General features: G+C 41.8%; 1 protein-coding gene across 2 annotated transcripts in view; it reads right to left on the reverse strand.

The window, feature by feature from the left end:
• LOC124711970 (serine protease inhibitor I/II-like) overlaps positions 1–14,808 on the reverse strand; it is a 187,428-nt gene that overhangs the window by 123,503 nt on the left and 49,117 nt on the right. The window lies entirely within an intron of this gene.

The raw sequence follows: 14,808 nt of genomic DNA on the forward strand, positions 1-14,808 counted from the left end.
CCGTCAGGAGAGCAGAGGGATCACTGCAGTTTCTGGCCCTCATCGCTGACGCAGCATCTGTCAGCATTTTTTTTTCTGGTGTCCATTACATCTGTGCACGTCATATTGAAGGTCACTGGTGACACAGACCAAGGTCATCCGTGGAAGGGAGAGGAAAGGGAACGAAGGGGGAGGGGAGGGGGAAATCGTCCAAAATGAGATTTTCACTCTGCAGCGGAGTGTACGCTGATATGAAAGTTCCTGGCGGATTAAAAGTGTGTGGCGGACCGAGACTCGAACTCAGGACCTTTGCCATTCGCGGGCAAGTGCTCTGCCATCTGAACTACCCGAGCACGCCTCACGACCCGTCCTCACAGCCTCAGTTCTACCAATACCTCGTCTCCTACCTTCCATACTTCACAGAAGCTGTTCTGCGAACCTATTCTTACTGTAGAGGAACCATTCGAGTTCTGCGCTCTGCGGTGAGAGAAACCTTTGAACAGTTTTTTATTGCTGTAACAGATTATTGCAAAACTGAATGATCAGATGGAATTGCAAAGGTGGCACACCAGTGTTACACTGGCATAGCACCAATGTTATGCTGACACCGATGTCATGATGCGCTGTGGCCTGTACTGTATGAGGACCATATCGCCTGCTTTGTGTGTGATTACGACTGTGACATTTCCCTGCTGTAGGTGCAGACATGTCGCGATTTTTCCGCAGATGTGGCATCGCGCGGCAGCTCTTTGAGAAGCTGCTGGCACTTGCTAGCCATCACACCCAATGTGTGGGGCAAGACAGGACAGTGTCATTAAACTTTTTATTTTTAAATCTAATCAAAAGAGTTTGATTATCACTTTTACTCAGATAAGTGGTTTAAATCTAATTTTTTATTTCTAATTCTTTGCCATGTCATTCTTATCATCAATCTGACTTTTTTGTTTGCTCTTATTTTTCTACCTGTCATTCTTTTTTGTGTCTGGAATCTGCCTATGTTGTCTATAATCTGCAACCAAGTGCCAGCGAGGGCGCATCGGTTGGCAACGTGGCATCTCATATGGCCAGTGAGAATACAGATTCAGGTAACAAATGACAGCAAGAAATTAGAGTTTGCTTTTAGCGCTCAAACTGATCTTTTTCTGTTTCGAGTTTGCTCTACAATATTCTGTAAATTAATTGTGCTGTATCAAAAGTGCTGTACCAAAAGCTTTTATGGTCACGCTGTAATATTATGGCCTCAAGCTACATTCACGAGAATTTCTAACACGTAAATCCTGATGCAAGTAATACCGATTATTACCAGATGAAGAAAACGTACCCTAATGTAAGTTTTTACTGTATTTCATTTGCGCAACTATCCTAATACGCGTCTGTATACTTTTTCATGTAATCTACCGAATGATGACGTCGCCATAATCTCCATGGAACCCTGTCCTGGGAGGTACACTCTCCACTAATCCCGACCCGACTAATCTTCCTGGAGGGTTCTGGCTACAAAAACAGGTTCTGGGCCTTCACGCCATAATGTATGCAGCCCTACACCTGCCCCATCGCTTTCAGGCACATGTCACCAGCACTATCCACTTGAGATTCTTTTAATTAAAACTTTTAAAGGAAGAGCTATAATCGAAACTGAATCATTTGTGGTTTAGTGGTATGTGTTAAAAGACTAGAAGAACTAAATATACTGAATAATTACTCTCTGTAATAATCATTCAACTTTAGTCACTTTATGAGATTTAAAACTGTTGAACATTACGATCCAACACAATGAAAGACATCCTTACCTTTTATCTATGTGTTTCTGAGCAATGTGTGCGTTTGATAACGCGAATATAAAATCTTCATTTCTGCCTATGGATACTCTTATATGAACTTTTGATCTAGGCCTACTTAAGGTACTATATATTTATTATTCCTAGACATCTGGAATTAATGAAATGCTTTTATGTTTGATATCGTTACGTAAATAACATTTCCTTGGCTCTGTTAAAATGGACTCTATAACGAAATATCAGTATTTTTTCTTGTTTTTCTTGTTCTAGTAAAACTACATTTACCAAATATAACTATGCGCTGAGTCATTGAATCCACAGTGTTTCAATATCTGGAGGAAGGGGTATAGACTTTGTGAAGTGATGTTTGTAATTTGTTTTTTTCTTCCTTCTTCTCTCACTTTCTACGTTACCTTTCCCCTCCTGGCCTTGGTGCGTTAAGATTTATTAATCATTGTTGTAAGTGTATTGGTGCGAATAATTACGGATTTTATATCAGTAAACAATTTAGTTTTATTATTTCTTAACATTAATCTCTCTCTTGTGTTATTAACAGCACCATGAAAGTTACTCCATGCTGTCTCTTCTTCTTGTTACTGTTTTCCATATCTTCCGTCCTTTGCCGATTTTGTGGAGCTCCTCCTTATTCCTTATCTTATCAGTTCAACTAATTTTCAACGTTACTCTGTAGTGCCACATCTCAAATGCTTCGATTCTCTTCTGTTCCGGTTTTCTCACAGCCCATGTTTCACTACAATACGATGCTGTGCTCCAAACGTACGTTCTTAGAAATTTGTTCCTCAAATTAAGGACAATGTTTGAAACAAGCAGATTTCTATTGGGCAGAAATGACGTTTTTGCCTGCGCTAGTCTAGTTTTTATGTCCTCCTTGCTTCGTCCATCATGGCTAATTTTCCTTCCAAAGTACCAGAATTCCTTAACTTTGTCTATTTTGTAACCATCAATAGTGATGTCACGTCTCTCGCTATTCTCATTTTCTCTACCTCTCATTACTTTCGTCTTTTTTCGATTCATTTTCAATCCATATGCTGTACTGTAGGATAATGGAATGTAGTCGAATTAAGTCTGGTGAGGCTGAGGGAATTAGATTAGGAAATGAGACACATACAGTAGTAAAGGAGTTTTGCTATTTGGGGAGCAAAATAACTGATGATGGTCGAAGTACAGAGGATATAAAATGTAGACTGGCAATGGCAAGGAAAGCATTTCTGAAGAAGAGAAATTTGTTAACATCGAGTATAGGTTTAAGTGTCAGGAAGTCGTTTCTGAAAGTATTTGTATGGAGTGTAGCCATGTATTGAAGCGAGACATGGACGATAAATAGTTTGGACAAGAAGAGAATAGAAGCTTTCGAAATGTGGTGCTACAGAAGAATGCTGAAGATTAGATGGATAGATCACATAACTAATGAGGAGGTATTGAATAGAATTGGGGTGGAGAGGAGTTTGTGGCACAACTTGACTAGAAGAAGGGATCGATTGGTAGGACATGTTCTGAGGCATCAAGGGATCACAAATTTAGCATTGGAGGGCAGCGTGGAGGGTAAAAATCGTAGAGGGAGACCAAGAGATGAATACACTAAGCAGATTCAGAAGGATGTAGATTGCAGTAGGTACTGGGAGATGAAGAAGCTTGCACAGGATAGAGTAGCATGGAGAGCTGCATCAAACCAGTCTCAGGACTGAAGACCACAACAACAACAATGCTGTACTTATTAAGACTGTTCATTCCATTCAGCAGATCACGTAATTCTTTTTCATTTTCTCTGAGGATAGCAATGTCACCAGCGAATCTCTTCACTGATATCCTTTCATCTTCAATTTTCATTCCACTCTTTAATCTTTCTTTTATTTCTATCATTGCTTTTTGGAAGTATAAACTGAGCGGTAGGGTGGAAGACTACATCCCTGTCGTACACCCTTTCTAATGCAACTACATCTTTCTTGATCTTTCACTCTTATTGTTCCGTCTTGGCTCTTATACATATTGTCTATTACCCATCTTTCTCTATAGCTTATCCCTATTTTTTCTCAGAATTTCAGACATCGTGCACCATTTTACATTGTCGAACGCTTTTTGCAGGTCGATAAATGCAATGAACGAGTCTTGGTTTTTCTTTAGTCTTGCTTCCATTACAAACCGCAACGTCAGAATTGCCTCTCTGTTGCCTTTACTTTTTATGAAGCAAAATTGATAGTCATCTACCACATCCTCAATATTCTTTTCCTTCCTTCTGTGTATTATTCTTGTCATCAACTTGGATGCGTGAGCTGTTAAGCTGATTGTGCGATAGTTCTCGCACTTTCCGGCTCTTGCAATCTTCTAAATTGTGTGGATGATTTTTTCCGAACGTCAGATGGTATATCACAAGACTCATACATTCTACATGCCAACGTGAACAGTCGCTATGTTGTGACTTCCCCTAACAACTTCAGAAATTTTAGTGGAATGATATCTATCCCCTCTGCGTTATTCGATCTTAAGTCCTCCAAAGCTCATTTAAATTCTGATGCTGATACTGGATTTTCTAACTCTTATACATCGACTCTTGTTTCTTCTTCTATATCGTTACTAAACAAGTCTTCCCGTTCGTAGAGATCTTCAGTGTACTCTTTCCAAGTGTCCGCTCTGTCCTCTGCATTTGACATTGGAATTCCCATTAGTCTCTTAATGTTACCACATTTGCTTTTAATTTCACCAAAGCTTGTTTTGATTTTTCTACATGCTGAGTACCTTTCTGCGACAATAACTTCTTTTATTCACAGTTTTCATGCGGCCATTTCGCCCTAGCTTCCCTGCACTTGCTGTTTATTTCATTCCTAAGTGCTCCTGTATTTCTGTATTCCTGAGCTTCCCTAAGCACTTTTGTACTTCCTTACTTCATGGATCAGCTCACGTATTGCTACTGTTACCCAGTGATCTTCTTTGTACCTATGTTTTTCTTTCCAACTTCTGGGACTGAATTAACAGATCACCACGTGGAAAAATTGCGAGAGTGTTGGTGTACAAACCGCAAAAACCGCCTTCAGCTAAATTGCATAGCAACTACTGCGGTTATCTCACCGAGATAACTACGAATTTTAGTATTTGTTTAGAACATGTTCCTAATTTGATTAAAAAGTCCGATTGTCCTGTGCGAATTAAATTATCACACTTGAAATCTTTCAAATTTTCACGGTCGCGAAAATACGAAGCCAAGCCACAGACCGTTATTTCGGAAAATTATTACTTCGTGTCCCAGTATTTTTAAATCCGTAGACCTTTCGTTAGTTTAACTCGCCCAGTTCTTAGGAAAGTGAGTTAAAAGCCGCAGCCACCACGCCACACTCCATAGCGTCCACACCGCACCGGCGCTCCATCTCGACACGTCGTTCTTCCCTGGTAAACTAAACTCACATCTGTATTCTTAAGATTTCTTCCTGAAAATACCGGGTGATCAAAAAGTCAGTATAAATTTGACAACTGAATAAATCACGGAATAATGTAGATAGAGAGGTACAAATTGACACACATGCTTGGAATGACATGGGGTTTTTTTAGAACCAAAAAAATACAAACGTTCAAAAAATGTCCGACAGATGGCGCTTCATCTAATCAGAATAGCAATAATTAGCATAACAAAGTAACACAAAGCAAAGATGATGCTCTTCACAGGAAATGCTCAATATGTCCACCATCATTCCTCAACAATAGCTGTAGTCGAGGATAATGTTGTGAACAGCACTGTAAAGCATGTCCGGAGCTATGGTGAGGCATTGGCGTCGGATGTTGTCTTTCAGCATCCCTAGAGATGTCGGTCGGTCACGATACACTTGCGACTTCAGGTAACCCCAAAGCCAGTAATCGGACGGACTGAGGTCTGGGGACCTGGGAGGTCAAGCATGACGAAAGTGGCGGCAGAGCACACGATCATACCAAACGACGGGCGCAATACATCTTTCACGAGTTTAGCAATATTTTGTTGTTTTTTTTTTTTTGTTCTAATGAAACCCACGTCATTCCAAGCATGTGTGTCAATTTTTACCTTTCTATCTACATTATTCCGTCGTTTATTAAATTTTCAAATTTATACTGACTTTTTGATCTCCCGGTACATCGTTGTGTCACTAGACGAAATCCCTCCAGGTCTCTGCATTGCCGTTTATATCTCCTTTTTGTTAGAATATTTTGCAGGTGATGGTACATAAAAGAACAAAGATCTTACTTGATGGTTAATAACTATAACTTTTTTACGTCCACAGATACCTACGATTCTTTTACACAGAAGAATGTACTTATCATAACGTCTCTCGTTCTCTGAAAAGACTGTTGTGACTTAACCGTTTTAGTGCCCGCAGTGAAACCTTCCGCGACAACGATAGCCAATCAGAGCGCTACATATGAAATCGAGTTCTGTTGGCACAGCACTTTCACGTGGTTTGTATTTAAAAAAATTCAATGTTTGGGCTGAAACTGCATGCTTCCGGCAGATTCTGTCTCACGTTGCACGGTGCCTGCCCTATCACTTTTCCTTTTGCATTCTCCCGCAGCGCCACGCTGTTGGCGCAGTTTCTTTCCTGTTCTTACCAATTTCCTCACGACACTTCTATATGATGCTCTGCTCCACACATAGAAACTTTTTCGTCGAAGCGTTATCAATACCCAAGAACAGCAGAGCTATTTTCTCTTATTTATTATAACCAACTTCTGCGATCTTGCTTCCTATGTCGGAGACTTGTTTTATTTCTCCATATTTTCTATTTTTATTTTATATACGATGATTCGAGAACACCGTTGCTGTTTTCGTAAACCTCACTGAACAAGAAACGGCAGCCAGTCACGCTGGTCACTGATAACCCAAAAACAATACTCAGTACAGTTATACAATACAGCGTAAACACTTCAAATGAAATTACTTCCTTAAGGAAAACAGTATTGAAAAGTACTACAATGATACCAGCACTGATAAGTAAATTTACAGTTTTACATCCTAAAAAATTGAAGCCTTTATACAAGTATTTCAGTTATTATTCTTCGTTAGAAATTTAAGTTACCTAAATCTAACTCACTCCACAATTTAACTGCCTAGTCTCCACACTTACTCGTGATGCAGCATTACCAAATCAAATACCGTATCTTTAACCTTAAGGCGATATGCATGTAGACCGCTGGACCTGATGGGATACCAATTCGATTTTACACAGAGTACCCGAAGGAACTTGCCCCCCTTCTTGCAGCGGTGTACCGTAGGTCTCTAGAAGAGCGTAGCGTTCCAAAAGATTTCAAAAGGGCACAGGTCATTCCCGTTTTCAAGAAGGGACGTCGAACAGATGTGCAGAAGTATAGACCTATATCTCTCACGGCGATCAGTTGTAGAATTTTGGAACACGTATTATTTTCGAGTATAATGACTTTTCTTAAGACTAGAAATCTACTCTGTAGGAATCAGCATGGGTTTCGAAAAAGACGATCGTGTGAAACCCAGCTTGCGCTATTCGTCCACGAGACTCAGAGGGCCATAGACACGGGTTCCCAGGTAGATGCCGTGTTTCTTGACTTCCGCAAGGCGTTCGATACAGTTCCCCACAGTCGTTTAATGAAGAAAGTAAGAGCATATGGACTATCAGACCAATTGTGTGATTGGATTGAAGAGTTCCTAGAGAACAGAACGCAGCATGTCATTCTCAATAGAGAGAAGTTTTCCGAAGTAAGTGTGATTTCAGGTGTGCCGCAGGGCAGTGTCGTAGGGCCGTTGCTATTCGCAATATATATAAATGACCTTCCAACTGCCCAACACTACAATAGCAAATATTCTGACAATGAAAATCAGCCACAGACTGCACACAGCACAGTCAGTGATTTTCATACAGATCGCTACGTGGTGTTACCAACGTAAAAACCTAAACAGCTTACAATACCTTCACCGAGGAGTCGAGCAGTATATTGCTCCCTCCAACGTATATCTCGCGAAGAGACCATGAGGATAAAATCAGAGAGATTAGAGCCCACACAGACGCATACCGAAAATCTTTGTTTCCATGAACAATACGAGACTGGAATAGAAGGGAAAACCTATAGAGGTACTCAAGGTACCCTTCGCCACACACCGTCAGGTGGCTTGCGGAGTATCGATGTAGATGTAGATGTACACTGTAACCTCTCCACTGTACAGGCTGTTTCCGTAAGAGCGTGCAAAAATGTAACAGGACACAGAGAATGCTCCGATGAACAATTTCACACAGCGAACCTGGCGTGGGAGAAGCCAGCTTAAGGAGCTACGGAAGTAAACTTGTCTGTCGCTTTGTCTAAAATTACTGTTTTCCAGCTTATTTACAGCCAACATGCCTACAAGTTAATACGTACCGTGCTGTTTATATACATATACATTCTTTATTTCCTGCGAGGAGACAAGGAGGACGAGCCTGGTTACTAGGAAGTTATGATCGAGGATTTGTTTACCTTACTTGTCTTTCAGATGGTTCTGTTCTATCGTATTTACATTGAGCCATGACAAAACGTGCTATGAATCGACAACAGACCCATTCATTACTCAAAGCTACTGAGAGACGTACAGTACAGTACGATGGAGCAGTGCCGGTACAGACTCACACAACTCACTGACATGCACCTTGTGTGTGGGGAAGTGCGCTGCAACGTTCTCGCCACAGAAAGGCTGCACAGGGAACGATTTCCTAAAAGGCATCATCCGTCACGACGAGAGTTTATTTCTCTCGATCGACAAGTGCGGGAAACTGGTTCATTGGAAAGACGAAACGAGGGACCTGATTTGAAACACACCAGGAATATTTGTCAGGGTGTGTCAGAATCTTGTTCGCGGATGTCATATCTGCATTGAGTTTGATAGCAGTCACTTTCAGCATATTTTGGAAGATACACTACAAATGGTACATGCAATGTGTCAGTAATGGTATTTCCAGTTAACTGTAACAAATGCAAATAAAAAAGTACATAATAATCTGATTTTATTCCTATTATCTCCTTAAGCTCGCTTCTCCCACCTCAGTTTCCCTACCGCAAATTGTTCAGTAGAGCAGTCTCTATGCCTGTTAAATTTTTGCACGCTCTTACGGAAACATCCTGCATATTTTTCTGTACGAAATCCAGCCCAAATTTACTCACACACCCAATTTTGGAGAGAAGGTGCTGGAAGGTGTTGCAAAGGACCGCACTATACGTACTCGTCGTACTGCAGGTGAAATGGGCGCTGCACATACAAGCGTGTAGCAAGTATTCCAAGAACAACAATTATCCTTGTGACTGACTTTGAAGCAAGGGGTGCGTTGTGTGAGTGATTGCTTCAGCAATGTATTGGTCGACCAGATTTCCTCTAGGTCGTGATATTTATTAACGAGGCTTCATTTGATCGTCATGGTATTTCGAACAGCAGGAACAGCCACATGTGGGATGCGAAAAATCCTTACTCTGTAATAGAGTCACACCATCAAGTACGTTTTGCTGTTAATATCTGGCCCGGCATTGTAGGCGACAATCTCATTGGGCCATATCTTCTACCTTGCCGTCTAATAGCCACCTGTACTTGAGGTTCGTGAAAAGAAATCTACCTGAGTTGCTGGAGCACGAACCCTCATTTCAGTGTCGATGTCCGCAACCATCTCAATGCTGTATTTCCTGGTCGCTGGGTTGTAAGGGTGGTCCTATTCCACGGCCTGCGAGGTCACCTGACCTGAATCCTCTTGATTATTTCCTGTGTGGATATCTAAACTCACTTGTGTATGAGATCCAGTGGATACGTAGATGGAATTAGTTGCCAGGACTAGAGCTGCCTATGATGCGATTCGAAACACACCAGGAATATTTGTCAGGCAGCGTCAGAATCTTGTTCACCGATGTCATATTTGCATTGAGTTTGATGGCCGTCATTTTCAGCACATTTTGTAAGATACAGTACAAATAGTACGTACAATGTGTCAGATATAGTATTTGCAGTTAACTGTAAGAAATCAAAATAAGAGTTCATAATAATGTGATTTTATTCCTATTATCTCCTTAAGCTCGCTTCCCCGATCCCATGTTCCCTACCGCAAATTGTTCAGTGGAGCATTCTCTATGCCTGTTAAATTTTTGTACGCTCTTACGGAAACATAGTGCATATTTTCCTGTACGAAATCCAGCCCAAATTTGCCTAGCACTCTATAAATGTCTACATATCACCAAAACTATGCACCCACAAACCGTCAGCTAACTTAAACTCGTTTTCCAACCTTTGACTGAACAAAATCTAATTTGAACTGAACTGTAACTGATCTCAATACAACTTGTCTTTATATTAAATGCGCTACTGAAGCAAAACAGTTACTGGCCCTAATCAAAATTTCCACCTACCTCGTGTCTTCAGAACATTGTTGCAGATTTATCGAAAGCCCAACAGCAAACAGCAAGCAGGCAGCGACTAAGCCAGATTTCTATATCTAAATAAATATTCAAACTGTTGGATACCACATGGTGGAATGTGGTAAAGCGTAATGGTAAAGTGGGATGGGGGGGTTGACTATTCCTATGAAATGATATTCCAAGACTGGATTGGATTGTTTCGGGGAAGAGACCAAACAGCGAGGTTATCGGTCTCATCGGATTAGGGAAGGACGGGGAAGGAAATCGGCCATGACCTTTCAAAGGAACCATCCCAGCATTTTCCTGGAGTGATTTAGGGAAATCACGGAAAACCCACATCAGGATGGCCGGACACGGGATTGAACCGTCGTCCTCCCGAATGCGAGTCCAGTGTGCTAACCACTGCACCACCTCGCTCGGTGATATTCCAAGACAACGACTTTACGAGGTGCATTCAAGTTCTAAGGGCTCCGATTTTTTTTTTCTCCAGACTGGAAGGAGATAGAAACATGCGCATTGTTTTAAAATGAGGCCGCGTTCATTGTCAATACGTCCCAGAGATGGCAGCACCGTATGGCAGATGGAATTTTACCGCCAGCGGCGAGAATGAGAACTGTTTTAAATACTTAAAATGGCGACGTTTTCCTTACTTGAACAGCGTGCAATCATTCGGTTTCTGAATTTGCGTGGTGTGAAACCAATTGAAATTCATCGACAGTTGAAGGAGACATGTGGTGATGGAGTTATGGATTGTGTCGAAAGTGTGTTCGTGGGTGCGCCAGTTTAATGAAGGCAGAACATTGTGTGACAACAAACCGAAACAACCTCGGGCCCGCACAAGCCGGTCTGACGACATGATCGAGAAAGTGGAGAGAATTGGTTTGGGGGATCGCCGAATGATTGTTGAACAGATCACCTCCAGAGTTGGCATTTCTGTGAGTTCTATGCACACAATCCTGCATGACGACCTGAAAATGTGAAAAGTGTCATCCAGGTGGGTGACACAAATGCTGACGGACGACCACATGGCTGCCCGTGTGGCATGTTGCCAAGCAATGTTGACGCGGAACGACAGCATGAATGGGACTTTCTTTTCGTTGGTTGTGACAATGGATGAGACGTGGATGCCATTTTTCAATCCAGAAACAAAGCGCCAGTCAGCTCAATGGAAGCACACAGATTCATCGCCACCAAAAAAATTTCGGGTAACCGCCAGTGCTGAAAAAATGATGGTATCCATGTTCTGGGACAGCGAGGGCGTAATCCTTACCCATTGCGTTCCAGGTGCATCCTACGAAAATGTTTTGAAGAACAAATTCCTTCCTGCACTGCGACAAAAACGTCTGGGAAGGGCTGCGCGTGTGCTGTTTCACCAAGACAACGCACCCGCACATCGAGCTAACGTTACGCAACAGTTTCTTCGTGATAACAACTTTGAAGTGATTCCTCATGTTCCCTACTCACCTGACCTGGTTCCTAGTGACTTTTGGCTTTTTCCAACAGTGAAAGACACTCTCCGTGGCCGCACATTCACCAGCCGTGCTGCTATTGCCTCAGCGATTTTCCAGTGGTCAAAACAGACTCCTAAAGAAGCCTTCGCCGCTGCCATGGAATCATGGCGTCAGCGTTGTGAAAAATGTGTACGTCTGCAGGGCGATTACGTCGAGAAGTAACGCCAGTTTCATCGATTTCGGGTGAGTAGTTAATTAGAAACAAAATCGGAGGCCTTAGAACTTGAATGCACCTCGTAGAATGAAATATGTTTATAAAAGGACAGAGTAAAATTCCGCGTGATTTTCACACGTAACATAGGTCTCAACAATACAATGCTTAACAAAGTCAACAATGATTTAAGAAATGTACAATATTAGCAGAGAATTTCTACAAAAACCAAACAGCTTTAGTGATTTAATATGTGAATGCATGACTCAGGGAAGTAGGGTGGTCTTTCTCTCAGCTTTGAGCAAGTGAACAAAGTTAATCAACTACTAATAATCATTTCTACAAATTAAGAGCGCATTTTTGCAGTCTTACCACAAACTTCTTCTCTTCAGAAATAATAACACTTTTCAAAATTTATATTCTCTTCGTTTTCCAGAAATACAGCTTATTCATCGTTGCTGCCACTTACAATAAATCTTTCTTCATCTAACAGATACAATCACAAATCAATACAGCATACTAAATACATCCATCACCTACCACAGTCCAACTAATGGACCAGACTCCGCAGAGGCAAAGACTGTCCCGTGACAAGACCAAATATTGTTTAACAGTAATGTAACTTGCTCTCTCTCTGATATGCACATCGAAAACACACAATAATCAAAATGCCATGCCCTTACGACACAAATTTTATTTAGGACTTATAGAAGAAATGATCTTAACGTTCAATAACATTGATTTTGATACAATTAGAATAGGAACATTGCCCCCGTTTAGTAACTTCTGGGTGTGTCGCAACCGCTGCTCCAACGCACACCTTGTCCAACGATATGCTCCATCCGTCAGCTCTTACACCTTTCGCAAACTTTCCATTAACGCAGCGGTTGCATAAACTCTTCATGTATGGGCCCACGTGAGACGCGTTACACACACTGCTGTCTGCTTTGCGTCACGCAGTCGGCTGGCGCTGCGCTATCCACACCAGATCAGGTTCCTTCCTTTTCCGTGCGTCCGTTCTCTCTCTCCACAACCACCGATTTTCCTCCTTCAGTGTCTCCCCATTCCACAGATAAACCCCCTCTCCTCCTCAGAAAAGTTCCACACACATATACATGGTAGTCCGGCCAGCCCAGATCGACTATACTCCGATCCGCACACGATGGCGGTTCGCGTAGCTCGACACACACGGGGGGGGGGGGGGGGGGGGGACGACGACAACTCCATTGTTGCCGGTACAAGCAACGGTTGCGGTAAGCGCATTCACTTGCTCTGCGCTTCAAGAAAGCGTGTATACTGCAAATCATATCTCTTGCTTGCTTGTGCAGAATTTGTCGCTTCCTCCACCATAAGCTGTGACAACTCGTACTGATCGCTAATTGGTTGTCGGTGAATGCGTGACGTAAATGCGCTGAACAAGCCTAAACTTGACCGTCATCGTTCGTGACTCCAACTATTGTGCCCACTTAAATCATCGTGCCCTCACAGTACAAGGTGTACAGTAACTTATGACTGTCGAAGTTAGTCCAAGAGTAACAGGCATTTTGTTAGCAATATGGCGCGCCCAGAGGCATAGAGACTGTCATTTCTCCTCACACAAAACTTTAACAGATCTGCTGTAATTGAGAATCCCCCTTACACATTGTCCAGTGGCTTTCGAGTGTTATTGCAGAAATGCAGATATAGCGTCTTCAGTTTAATAGATTTTTTGATGCGAAATGGATAGTTAATAGTCTAAAATAGCCTTAACACTGGCACACAGATTCAAAGAAGACGAATAAGTCGAAAATTTTTTTAAAAATGCATTGCTCGAAAGGAATGAAGCACCCTCAACGATTGTCTTCAGCGACACCATGGTGCATACTGAGGGGTTGTAGTGTAGTAATTCAATTGTCACGGTCATCAGCCATTAGATGTCGCCCAGGAGATCCGAATGAACAGCCTCTGTTTCGAATCCTCAGGCAGTAGGTTAAAGTTGTGTTGGTTGTACTACAGCCTGAGTCGTACTGCAGTAATGTCTGATTCCACGTTTGGAAAATACGACATCAAGTGGTTTAAAACTGAGCTAAATAGTCGTACGAGTAGATAAAAACAAGTGAGCAGAACGCTGGCTATCGTGACGGAAAAATAATTAACCAGTGAGTTTGTTTGACTGCTTTTATTACTTTCTGTCACTCAGTTGTAAGCAACTTCAGAAACGGATTTGATAATAAAGTAATTTTTCTGTACCATGTCTATATTCGTAGTACTTTGCCATTCATTTAAGCGTAATAAAATGGCAGAAAATTTTGAGGTTATGTCTGGCGTACTGTTTTGAAACGTAAAAGGTCTCACTGCGTAAGTCGTACCTGTGGAGAATTCGTTGATGGAAATTGCATACCAACTAAAAACTGTTTCTTTCAGCTGATCAACATAACGAAGAAAGCGTACAATGAGTGGAAGCAGGAGGATATGGGCGAAGCCTTACTAAAACATAGGAATGGTGAAATTGGATTTAATGAAGCATGTATATAGAAGATATAATATTCCAAAGCCTACATAGCGTCGTCATTTGAAGGGTTTAAATAAGATATCAAAGTGTGGAAGACCTATTGATATGACAACAGAGGTGAAAGATGAATTAGCACAACATGTAATTAATTCAGAGTCCAGATTCTTCGGAGTAACTACAACCGAATTAAGATTCAAATGGTTCAAATGGCTCTGAGCACTATGGGACGCAACATCTAAGGTCATCAGTCCCCTAGAACTTAGAACTACTTAAATCTAACTAACCGTAGCGATCACGCGATCGAGACTGAAGCGCCTAGAACCGCTCGGCCACACCGGCGGGCTCCGAATTAAGGAAACTTGCCTACAAATTTGCTTCACTTCAATAAAAAAAAAACAATATAGGCGGTAAAAAACGGTATTACAGGTTTACGAAAGTTCACCCCACTTTGTCCTTGCGAGTTCCCGAAGGCATGAATGAAGGGGTTTGGAGCAACCCCTCCCCCCCCCCTCCTCGTAATAAACC

Source organism: Schistocerca piceifrons, chromosome 8 (assembly GCF_021461385.2).
Source record: "Schistocerca piceifrons isolate TAMUIC-IGC-003096 chromosome 8, iqSchPice1.1, whole genome shotgun sequence".
NCBI classification, from domain to species: domain Eukaryota; kingdom Metazoa; phylum Arthropoda; class Insecta; order Orthoptera; family Acrididae; genus Schistocerca; species Schistocerca piceifrons.